At 43.3% G+C, this 11,996-nt stretch overlaps 1 long non-coding RNA gene across 1 annotated transcript; it reads left to right on the forward strand.

The window, feature by feature from the left end:
- Positions 1-463: 463 nt before the first annotated feature.
- LOC134911554 (uncharacterized) lies at positions 464-6,346 on the forward strand. The gene is made up of 3 exons (XR_010176667.1): positions 464-578; positions 2,669-2,721; positions 5,951-6,346. It is a non-coding gene; the product is annotated as an uncharacterized LOC134911554 (long non-coding RNA).
- The last annotated feature ends 5,650 nt before the right edge of the window (positions 6,347-11,996 follow it).

The following is an 11,996-nucleotide window of genomic DNA, read 5'->3' on the forward strand; positions in this document are numbered from 1 at the left end:
CCTCCAGCACAGTATTAGAAGCCTCAGCATGATAGCACCTCTTGATATCTTTAGTAATAGGATGTGCAATCCAGGTTCCCCCCTTTTTTCCACTATATTTGTGTATATATTGTACACTGGAAGGCAAGGCTTCCTTCCTCTGGTATTGGCACCCCTCCCATTCACCCTCAGGTGTTTTAATTAGCTGGGTTCCTGCACTTCAGATCACACATTGATAAGGCCCTATTTAGAGGTAAGTCCTGAATAAATTTATAGAATGTGATAGTATTAGGGATGTTAGGGACCCATGTGATGAAGTCACCTGGCCACGGTACATGGGCCCGCATATTTGCGCAAATGTGTGCTAAGAACTTCAATTATACTCCATGTTAATTGTGAGTTTATTTAAATTATTTTTACTAACAGTGTTCTTAGTGCTTTGAGTGTGCATCTGCATCTCTCTTCCTCCAGCACTGCACGACCAGAGATGTAGGCAGAGATTCCCCAAAAACGCTCATGACACACCTGTGTTTTTGCCGCCATCTTTGACTGACAACCACTCTGAGAAGAAATCTTCACTGGAAGCGGTATCGCAAAAGGTACTGTAACTTGCCGCATACAAAGTGCAACCGTGGAGCATGCTCAGTCTTCTGATAATCACATATAAAATATAGGCATTGTATACAAATTGGAGTCAGGCCTTTAGACCAAGACCTCCCTCAATCATAAAAAATTTAAAATTTAACAGTCATAAAGTACCATTATAGCTTACCACTCTGCTAAGAGCCCTGACAAGCTTGCAAATATACAGCATTTGCTCTTATACCCATAGTTATTTAAATAAAGGCTGATGGAACCCCTCATGCATTAGGGCACGCTCTACAGTTGCAAACATGACACACTTTAAGGTTACTATAGATAGTTCATATGATAATTCCATTAAAGGGGGACATTTACTAAGCAGTGATAAGAGCGGAGAAGTGAGCCAGTGGAGAAGTTGCCCATGGCAACCAATCAGCACTGAAGTAATATCTATAATTTGCATACTATAAAATGATACAGACCTGCTGATTGGTTGTTGGGGAAATTTCTCCATGGCTCACTTCACCATTCTTATCACTGCTTAGTAAATGTACCCCTTAGTCTCAGGGCACATGCAGATTAAAGCTTGTGGGCCCAAATGTAATAGGATCAGAGTATGTAAAATGTGCGAGTTTAGTGCTAAACTCGCACATTTTTACAACTCGGACAATGTGATAGGATGTGGGAATATGCAAACTCGCATGCTTCCTGCAATCCCGCAACTCGCAATGGCAAAACGCGCATCCAGATGTTTTGCCATTGCAGTCAAACAACTCAGGCAATGTAATAGGGTGCGGGTTGTAATCTCGCACCTAAAAAATTACCGAAAAATCGCCCAAAAATAGACCAGCTTGTGGCTGGCAAGTTTGACAGTAGCATGCACAGATCTGCAAGATAAAAGTTTATAAAGAGTTAAAACAAAAATTGAATTGACGCCCCAGGCTTTTTGAGCTGGTCCTGGATGAAAAAATACAGGGGGAAAAATGTGTGGGGTCCCACTGTACTTTAACCACTCAACTGACAAACTATTTTCTGAAAAAAACGCTCAGAAATTGTTACTTTTTTATTGAGTGAATTAGGTATAAAACGTGTATTTAAACGTATCCAAAATGATTTGAGTTAAAAAAAGATATATTTTTTTATATTTGTAAAAAAATTGTTTTTCCCAAACATCGGAACATCAGTCCGCATCATCAAAACATCAGGAACATCAGACACATTGCGGCCATCGCAACTTTAATTTAAACAGCTGGGACAGCCGACAGTTACACAGGGGGGAGGTTGGGGGGTTTCAGTTATACTTCCCTAGTGGCTGCTTTTATCTGCAGCTGCTGGGTGGGGTGTCCCGCCGTGCTGACCAAACACCGTGCAGGGAGGCAGAGGGACCTTATTTTCCCTCTGAGAGCAGCGAAACCAGGTTAGATAAAGCACTTGCTTGTATGGTCGCATCTGATGCGACCATGCCAGGCAAGCGGTTAAGTACCAGCACTAGACTCTTGGACCAGTTCTGAATCCCAAAAATATGGGGGCAAAATTGATTTAATCGTCCCTGTATTTTTGAAACCAGCATCAGGCTCTTGGACCAGTCTTGTTTCCCAAAAATATGAGGGGAAATTGACATAGGGGTCCCTGTATTTTTTAAACCAGCATCAGGCTCCAATAGCCAGGGAACTAATGCCACATGTGTTCTATGTGTTAACAAATAAAACTCCGCTCCTGAATGTCGGCCTCCATGTGACTTGTGTCACTAGAGTGAGCCGGCAGACAATTAGTGTGTGCACGTAGGCCAGCCCTCTGATTGTACCTGAGCCGTTGCACTGTCACTCACATCTTCCCCCATAGACTTCTATGGTGAGAAAGCTCCATAGGAGTATATTGTAGGATCTGCAGCATTATGTGGGTAGCCGCAAGGTTAATAGAGGTCCACCTTGTAGTGGTGATTAACATGATGCGGTGCACAGGGGCCCCTGGGTTTGGGGGTCCCACACCACACACACTGTACCAATGTTTTAATACTTAACCCCTGGATGCCAACTTTGGAATGAAAAGGATGGGATCTACACTACAGGAATAGGTACTAAGAATGGATTTTTTTTTTTTTTTTCAGGTTACATATTATTCTACATGGAGAAGAGGACCGAATGGCTGCAGGGAATGTAGGTAAGTAGGCCCATAACCAGGGCAGTGCCTGGCACACAGCGCATATGCACTATGGATGTAGGACTTCCCACAGAACCCGCAGGGCCCACCGCACTATTGTCTCCTATCATGAAAGACAGCTCCACAACCACCGCAGCTAGCTGCAGCGATGCCTGTGGTGAGTTGTGTCCAGCTCCTTCTCGCACCAGTACCTGCATTACACACCTAGCCGGGCAGCACTGCAGCTGCCGCCTGCAGACTCCACCCTCTCCCAGCTTCCCCTTTTCAAGCTGCAGCACCTCTTGTCATCGTCAGTGGCCTCCAAAGCCAGGCCCACTCACTCCCTTGTGAAACCTCCCACCCCCAATGTCTGTCCGCTGTGTAGATTATAACTGCAGGCCTCACAGAGAGAATCTGCTTCCTGTGCAAACCCCCCTACCCTGCCTCCCATCTTGTAGTGTGTGGAGAGGGACTTCTGGGAAACAGAAAGTGCCGGTGCTTTTAGATGGGATAATTGATGTAAGTAGTAAAATAGTTGCTCTGTTTCTGGGTAGGGGAAGGGGAACGCAACACACACACACACACTCTCTCTCTTTCCACACACACACAGACAAACCCCCCACACACACACACACACACACACACACACACACAAACTTTCTCTTTTTCTCTCTCCTCTCCCTGGCATAAAGCAATGTGTATAAGGGGCTTTACTGTGGTGCAATGTGTATAAGGGGCTCTATTGTGGTGTAATGTGTATAAGGGGCTCTACCATGGAGTAACGACTATAAGGGGTACTCCAAGTTCCAACATGCAGAGAAGGCTTGCTGGGACCTGTAGACCCTCCTGCAAAAGGCAATATTAATTCTACTTTTTAAACTTCAAAGCTATCAACTCAACACCCACCACCTACGGTGCCGGGGTTAGCCCCAGGCTTGAGCCCTGGTCTTGGGTGCTTGGAGGGGGGGTTTATTTGGTTCATCCCCTAGGAAACCCTGGCCAGGGCTGACTAGTTGGATGAGATTAATGCTACAGCTTCGGGAACCAATAAAAGCATGTCCCCAGGCTGTGGCATCACCTCCCAGGATAGTTGAGCCCGGTGCTGGTTTAAAATGGAAGGGGGACCACCTACAAGTTCCCCCCCCCCCTATTTTTGAAAACAGGACTGGTCCAAGAGCCCGGTGCTGGTTGTTAAAATACAGGGGGACCTCACACATTTTTTCCCCTGTCATTTTTCAACCAGGACCGGCTCAAAGAACCTGGGGCTGGCTATGGTTTGGGTGGGAACCCCACTTCATTTTTTTTAATTATTATTTGTAACTATTTCTAAGCTTTTACTGACAGAAGCATGCACAGATATCACTGATCAATGCATGCTTCTGTCTAACTCGCACCTTGTAATGAAACTTGCATTACAAGTTCTGAGTTTACATACAAAAAAACTCAGGCATGCTTGCACGATGTAATAGCTTCGAACTTATAAACTTGCAGGCTATTACTTGGCCAAGTTGTGGATCAAACTCTTACCTTCAAATGTGCAAGAAGATGCGCGTATGTTCGGCACAAAAAACACAGACCCTATTAAATCTGGCCCATGGTCCTAAGATGTCCATACACTTCTTGATAATCATGCAAACAAGCTGTCCAAATGACTGCTTTGAACAATTATCATTCAGTGGGCCTGATCCAGAGATGGACGCAGTTCGCACAGAAGCTGCTGTACAAAAATATACTAATGCAGCAGGAGGTGTCTTGTGTGGCCTTTAATTCTTTTTCAGGAAATAGATTATTTTGCAGTCTTATATTTAGCTACTACTACTAGTCTGTTTTAATTTAGGTCTCATTGAGCGAGCTGTAGATAATTTTTTTTTTTTCAACTTTGGGATGTCGTTATAAAAATGTGATGCCTTAGGGGTCTATATACAGTACTATGCCTTGGAGAGAGAGAGGGGAGATGTACTAAGCCTTGGAGAGAGATAAAGTGGAGAGAAGTATAGTGCAAGCCAATCAGCTCCTAACTGCCATGCTACAGGCTGTGTTTGAAAAATGACAGTTAGGAGCTGATTGGTTGGTACTTTATCTTCGTCCACTTTTTCTCTCTCCAAGGCTTAGGGGGGTATATTACTGCAATAACCCCGGTGGCGGTGGCAGTGCACTCGCCCAGGTCCCGTCCTGCCCGTGTGCTAGCAGCCAATGCGATCTGATCACATGCCTGTGAATGCCTCTGCCTGATTGACAAGCAAAGGCATTCATGGGGCGGGCGATGGAGCATTGTGGGGGCGGCGCTGGCATAACGGGGGAGGGTTGGCGGCATTTTCAGGGCAGCCGCTCCGATCAAGAAAATGGAGTCTGACCGTCTGCACAGTTGCTGTGACCACAATTAAATTGGGCAGGCCATTCAGCATGCCGGGCGGCCGTGCCCTGCGATGGGCGGCCCCCAGCATAAGTTAGAAAGGATTGCAGAGTCTGCTTTGTGCGCCCCCCAGGACCCAGCGCAGTCAGATCAGCTTACTGGCCCTGATTCCAAAAATGACCCAATAACAAGTAATATATCATAAGAAAGCAATGTTCTGGTTTCAATCACAAAAATTTTTACATGTCTTATCACATAAAGAAATAACTTCACATATCCTTCAATAATTAGTAATATTTTAAAGTTATTGGAATTTACAATTTTATTGGCTTCGACTGGAAAATAATCATATATTAAAGTTGTTTCTAACCTACCTCCTTATGAGTTGGAGATTTGAAATAACATCTACCAAGTACTTAGCAAACATTTTATCTGGACTTTTACATCTCTGTCCCATCTCTGTTCACTGCTGCAGAACATGGCACAAAGCCATGGCTATTGTTCCTTTATAATTATTTCTATTTTTGTTTATGTTATCAATACTTATCAGCTAGAGATCTATTAGGGATGTGAAATAGAAAAAGGAAGTAGAACTGTTAATATCTACAGTATCTTTTCCGTACAAAATACAATTAAATATTATTGTAAAAAATACATAGTTGTTTTTATGTGTATTGAGGTCGGGAGAATATGAGCAGATGAGATAATATTATGTTGACCCCAACTCACAATCTGATATTACCAATGCATAATTTTTCAGTGTGTGTATGTGTGTGTGTGTGTGTGTGTGTGTGTGTGTGTATGTGTATATATATATAGCACAGAGTTAGGTGAAAATGTCAGTGACGATTAGTCCTTTATGAAACGATTGCCATTGCCTGCTTTTTGTCTCCTCAGAGTGAAAGGATAGAACAATAAATGACACAGCTGGCTGGAGCACCAAGAGACATGAAAAAGAAGGTCACTCTAGAGGGTCTTTCAGTTGAAATTAGATCTGCTAACAATCTGATTACCAGTAGTAGTTTCACAACCCCCCTCCCACCACCACCATCACCACCAAAAAAAGAAAAAGTAGCAAATGTTGTGAAATGTAGGTAGAAATCATAAATCTGTCCAATATGCAGAACATGCATTTCCAAATATAAGTAAACGAAGCAGGAAATTATCATATTTCACAGACTCCTATGCTGCTTGTTCCAAAGCTCAGTACAGAGATAATAAACAAAGGCCAAATAAAAGGACATTCAAAAAAAGGTTCATAGTCCACTGAAGTGAAAAAGGATATACTTATTCTCCCGGGTATGATTCTCTATGCTTATCTTAAAAGATGGAGTAGATTTGAGCTATGGAGCTTGCAGATCCGTTAAGCTTCCTAAAAAGCCAGCAATGGATGTGCTGCAGCCTTGTCTGTATGACTGGGATCTGTGGTTGCTCGCTTACACATTTCCAGCTGCCTGCTGCCACTTTAGCAAAGGCTGATGTAATTTGAGAATTTGCATTAGGGCCCTCATTCTGAGTTGTTCGCTCGCTAGCTGCTTTTAGCAGCATTGCACACACTAGGCCGCCGCCCTCTGGGAGTGTATCTTAGCTTATCAGAATAGCGAACGAAACATTAGCAGAACTGCTACTAAATAATTATTTGCAGTTTCTGAGTAGCTCCGGACCTACTCTCAGATTGCGATCAGCTCAGTCCGTTTAGTTCCTGGTTTGATGTCACAAACACACCCTGCGTTCGGCCAGCCACTCCCCCGTTTCTCCAGCCACTCCCCCGTTTCTCCAGACACTCCCGCGTTTTTCCCTGACACGCCTGCATTTTTTAGCCAACGCCGGGAAAACTCAGAGTTACCACCCAGAAACGCCCCTTTCCTGTCAATCATTTACCGAACAGCAGTGCGACTGAAAAGCGCTGCACGAACACCATCAAATCTACTAAGTTTTTAGTTAAATAACTAAGCGCATGCGCCTTGCATGCCTTGCGCATGCGCAGTTTGCAACAAATCGCAGCATAGCGAAAATCGGCAATGAGCGAACAACTCGGAATGACCCCCTAGGTGTATACAGACAGAACACTCAGGGAATGAAAGAACCCCAGACATTTGCTAAAGCAGTATATTAGCAAAACTGCCATGAATCCCATTGGGTCTTCTCATTTGGGTAACATCAGGACTGAGGATGGTCATGATGGAGAAATAGTGATCTAGAGCAAATCCTAGGTATATTACAGCCCTACAATCCTCAGATCGAGGGAAATATTTTCATCTTGATGAGAAAAAGGTCTCATTAGCATTCTTGCTGAAATCAATATTAATAACGGGAATGTATGTTTGTGGACATGTACTGAGCAAATGTCAGGCAGAACAAATGATATAAACTGATGAAGAGAAACATAGCAGTTATAGCTGGGCTTTCATTATTCAGTGACTCTGGAATTACAGATCTTACTGTAACTATAAATGATTGCGCTTTTCTCTGACAATCCAAATTTCTTCAGTCAGTCATGTTGGCTGGAAACATCCAGAGGTGACAAAGGCATGATGCGTCTTAGTCATTATTGGCCTACTATATGAAAAGAATTGCAATTTGATAAGAATGCACTCTATTAATCATCATTCATTGCAATTTACACTGACGTATCACTTGCTTAGCTGCATGCGGTATATAGATCTAGGGAGGTTGCAGCTCTTCTTTTTTTTTTGCTGTTTTTCTAGCTAGATTATGTCAATAACTTATTTTTTAGTCAAATTCCTGCAATAGATGGTGTCATGCAGAATGACACTTGCCTGCAAGTTACTCAGTAACTGATTTATGTATGGACCTGGGGGATTATTCAGAGTTTTTAGCAAACCAAAAAAATTAGTAATTGGCAAAACCATGGTGCACTGCAGGTGGGGCAGATGTAACATGTGCAGAGAGATTTACATTTTGGGTAGGTTATATTGTTTATGTGCAGGGTAAATACTGGGCAGTGTCATAACTAGACATTTTAGTGCTGTGTGCAAGAAACAGCATCAGCGCCCACCACCACCACCAAATATAAAACAGGGCCAATGTGCGCACGCAAAAAATATAGGGTGTGGCTTCATGGGAAAGAGGCATGGCCACATAACTCCATTTTACACAGTTTGGCAGGTAGGGTCCCATTTTACACATTCCGGTAGGCAGAATCCCCCTTTTACACAGTATGGCAGGTAGAGTCCCCCTTTTTACCCATAAGGCAGGCAGAGTCCCCCTTTTTACCCATAAAGCAGGCAGAGTCCCCCTTTTTACACATTAGGCAGCATAGTACCAATTTTTACACAAAAGGCAGCAGACAAATCCTGCGCTAACAAAGATATATGATGCTTCTCCCCTTAAAAGGTCCCCTGTTAGGGGGACTGAGATTTAGACTTGGTTCAAATGATGTTTAAAAGGAGGCACAAAAACATTCCAAATAATTCCTTGTTGGACAATAAATTTGACTTTCTAATAAGGAGTCCAGCTAGATATCTTTCTCCATAATACCCATATAATATTACCAAGAGTAATTAAGCACACTTAAACAGTTTTGTTCTAATTTAAAAAAAAAAAAACAACAACAACAACTTTTAGATTTGTTGTTCAACAAGGAATTAAACTACTTTATTTTAAGGTGTTTTGAAGAGTGCGTGTGTGTGTGTGTCTGTGTGTGTGTGTGTGTGTGTGTGTGTGTGTGTTTTTTTTTATTTGTTTTGTGTGTCCACCTGTTACTGCGATGCGGCATCCAGGATCAGTCGCAGACACTCATAAACAGTCCAGGCGCTCCACTATCCCTCCTACAGCGCTGAGGCGCCGGGTATCCTTGGTGGCATCACTACAGGCAGCAGCGGCTCATATACGGGAGCAGGCGCCTGAACCAGCACTCCCACTCCCACTCCCTCTCCATATCAGAGACGGCGACGGGTTTGACAGGCGGAATTACCATATGGTGGCGTGTAACACTTGGCGCCTGCGCCACCGCTCCCCATCCCTGACAGGGGCGGCTGCTGAAGACAGGCGCCGGCAGACAGCGGACATTTCAACACTCCCTCATTATATAAAATGTCTGTATGTGCGGCGTGTGCTGCCAGATGGTGCAGCTTCAGTGCAGTTGTGCTGTGGGCAAGGCACCATCGGCACACACCTAGTTACAGCCCTGATACTGGCTGCTTTATTTATACACTGCAGTTTCAACACACCCCACCCAAATATAACTCTAACTCTGGTGTACTGAAGATACCGAAGCATGCTGGAGCTGCAGAGATACATTGGAGGTGAGGCTGGTGGGACACAGGGGATTAAGGCTGGAAAGACACAAGGGGCATAGAAATGGAACCAAATTAACAAATATACAATAGTTTAATAATATAAAAAGTATATGATCAGAGAAGTACACAAGTGCACCAAACGTCTGTGACTATGTATTATCTGGTTGAACCTCCGGTACATGATGATGATGCCCTTCATTTGCGCATTTTCATTTGTTAAAATAATAAAACTCTGAAAATCTATGGCATCTTTTTAAATTCCCATATTCAGCTTTAGCATAGAGGTATGGAAGTAAATTACACATGTGCAAGTAGAAAGTACGAGTATATCATCCAAATAAGCAATAACAGGTCATAAGTGTGTTTGAGAATACATCTAAGTAGAGTACTAAATTGTTGATGGTCTTGATTGCCCAGACTAAAATAATAATCTCAAGATGCCCACCTTGTACCTAGAACGCTGTTTGCCCAGCACCATCTCAGCAGAACCTTGCCAAGTTTAGAAAAGAGGGTGGAATTTCTCTGTGGATAGAGTTCATTCTTCTATATGAGAAATACAATATCAGCAGAGGAAGGAGGTAGACGGATGAATGGAGTCCTGCTATGACAGTAGCATAAGATCTGATAAAATGAAGATTCCCCCAGAGGTATGGCCGGGCTAGGTAACAAACATACAGTCTGGCAGCCATAAATACGGAAACACAGCTTTCTTCCACAGTCCAAAAACATAATGGTAGGTTAATTGTTTTCTGACTAAATTGGTTCTAGTGCGTGTTTGCGCCTGTAAGAATTACATTGACTTAAACAGCACTGTATAATATATTGAAACTACTGTATATATAAAAAAAATTGTTGTCTTATATAAATAAGGAGAAATGCTCAAGCATAGTGTCGGCATTGAGAGTTCTTAAATGGTAATATGTATATGGCACTTGTTCTGTAATGGTTATGTGATCAGATTCCTTTCTTCTCTGTCTCTGCCCCCTTAAAAGAAAGATACAGTAAACAGCAATAAAGAGTATAAAGTATCATGAAGCTATTTATTGTCTGGTGAAGTTCAGTGCCCTGTCTTTTTGTATATTCTGCTAGGTATTCTATAAAGTAGTTATGATAACAATCACGCCCATTCAGATTAGTTTTGCGTTGCAGTAGATTGTCCAGTACACGAACCCCTTACTAATGTGCAATGAAGACAATCTTGGGGTGAAACCAATGCATAGTTTAAATATCTGCTTAGCGGTCAGATCCTGTTGCAAATGTAAAATCATGAAGCTGTTGACAGTGTGCAGGTTCCATTTGGGTCCCCTCCACTCCGGCAGTGCAGTAGACTCTGGCTTTGTGCCTGGATTTATTGTGCATGTGCAGGTCTCCAGGAACATGTTGCCCATGCCTTGATCCAGGGGACATCTATATTTCGCATGTACAAACCACTGGGAAAATGGCCATTGCAGCCATTTTCCCAGTGATTTCTGCATCTGCTGCCAACCCTGGGCCAACAAAGGGGTAAGTATAATTCTATGGGTGCAGGGTGTGTGGGCCCCCTTGGACCCAGGGGCCTAGATGCACTGCACACCTTGCACCCATTAGATGCAACAGTGGCTGTTGGCAAAAGTAACAATGGGGGTAATTCAGAGTTGATCGCAGCAGCAAATTTGTTAGCAGTTGGGCAAAACTATGGGGTCATTCCGACCTGATCGCACGCTAGATATTTTTTGCAGCGCTGCGATCAGGTCAAACCTCGGCAAAACTGTGCATGCGTATGCACTGCAATGCGCAGGCGCGTCGTACGAGTACAAAGCGGACAAAGAAATCCATTCGCACAGCCGATCGCAAGAAGATTGACAGGAAGAAGGCGTTTATGGGTGTCAACTGACCGTTTTCAGGGAGTGGTTGGAAAAACGCAGGCGTGTCCAAGCGTTTGCAGGGTGGGTGTCTGACGTCAATTCCGGGACCGGACAGGCTGAAGTAAGTTCAGACCTACTCAGAAACTGCACAAAACTTTTTTGTACCGCTCGGCTGCACAAGCATTCGCACACTTGCAAAGCGAAAATACACTCCGCTATAGGCAGCGACTATCTGATCGCAGCAATGCAAAAAAATAGCTAGTGTGCGATCAGGTCGGAATTACCCCCCATGTGTACTGCAGGTGTTGCAGATATAACATTTGCAGAGAGAGTTAGATTTGGGTGAGTTATTTTGTTTCTGTGCAGGGTAAATCCTGGCTGCTTTATTTTTACACTGCAATTTAGATTTCAGTTTGAACACACCCCACCCAAATCTAACTCTCTCTGCACATGTTACATCTGCCCCCCCCCCCTGCAGTACACATGGTTTTGCCCATCTGCTAATAAGTTTTCTGCTGCGATCATCTCTGAATTAGGCCCCATATCCATTTAAAGTACAACCTACTATTAATTATACTGTAGCCCACACCTCAGTTAATTAAAAGTAATGGCAATATGCATGAATACATCCCATATGCATGAATTTGTGTACTGAAATGAAAAAGAAAAAACTGTGGTGTTATTTCTGTAAATGCCTAATTAAGGGAATTTTGTTTTCCTGCATCCTGTTCACATTTTGCTGGTCAGTCAGCTATGGTATCTGGATGATAGGTCGACATTCAATAGGTCGACAACAAATGGTCGACATGCATATGGTTGACATGGTCAAAAGGTCAA

Source organism: Pseudophryne corroboree, chromosome 4 (genome assembly GCF_028390025.1).
Source record: "Pseudophryne corroboree isolate aPseCor3 chromosome 4, aPseCor3.hap2, whole genome shotgun sequence".
NCBI classification, from domain to species: domain Eukaryota; kingdom Metazoa; phylum Chordata; class Amphibia; order Anura; family Myobatrachidae; genus Pseudophryne; species Pseudophryne corroboree.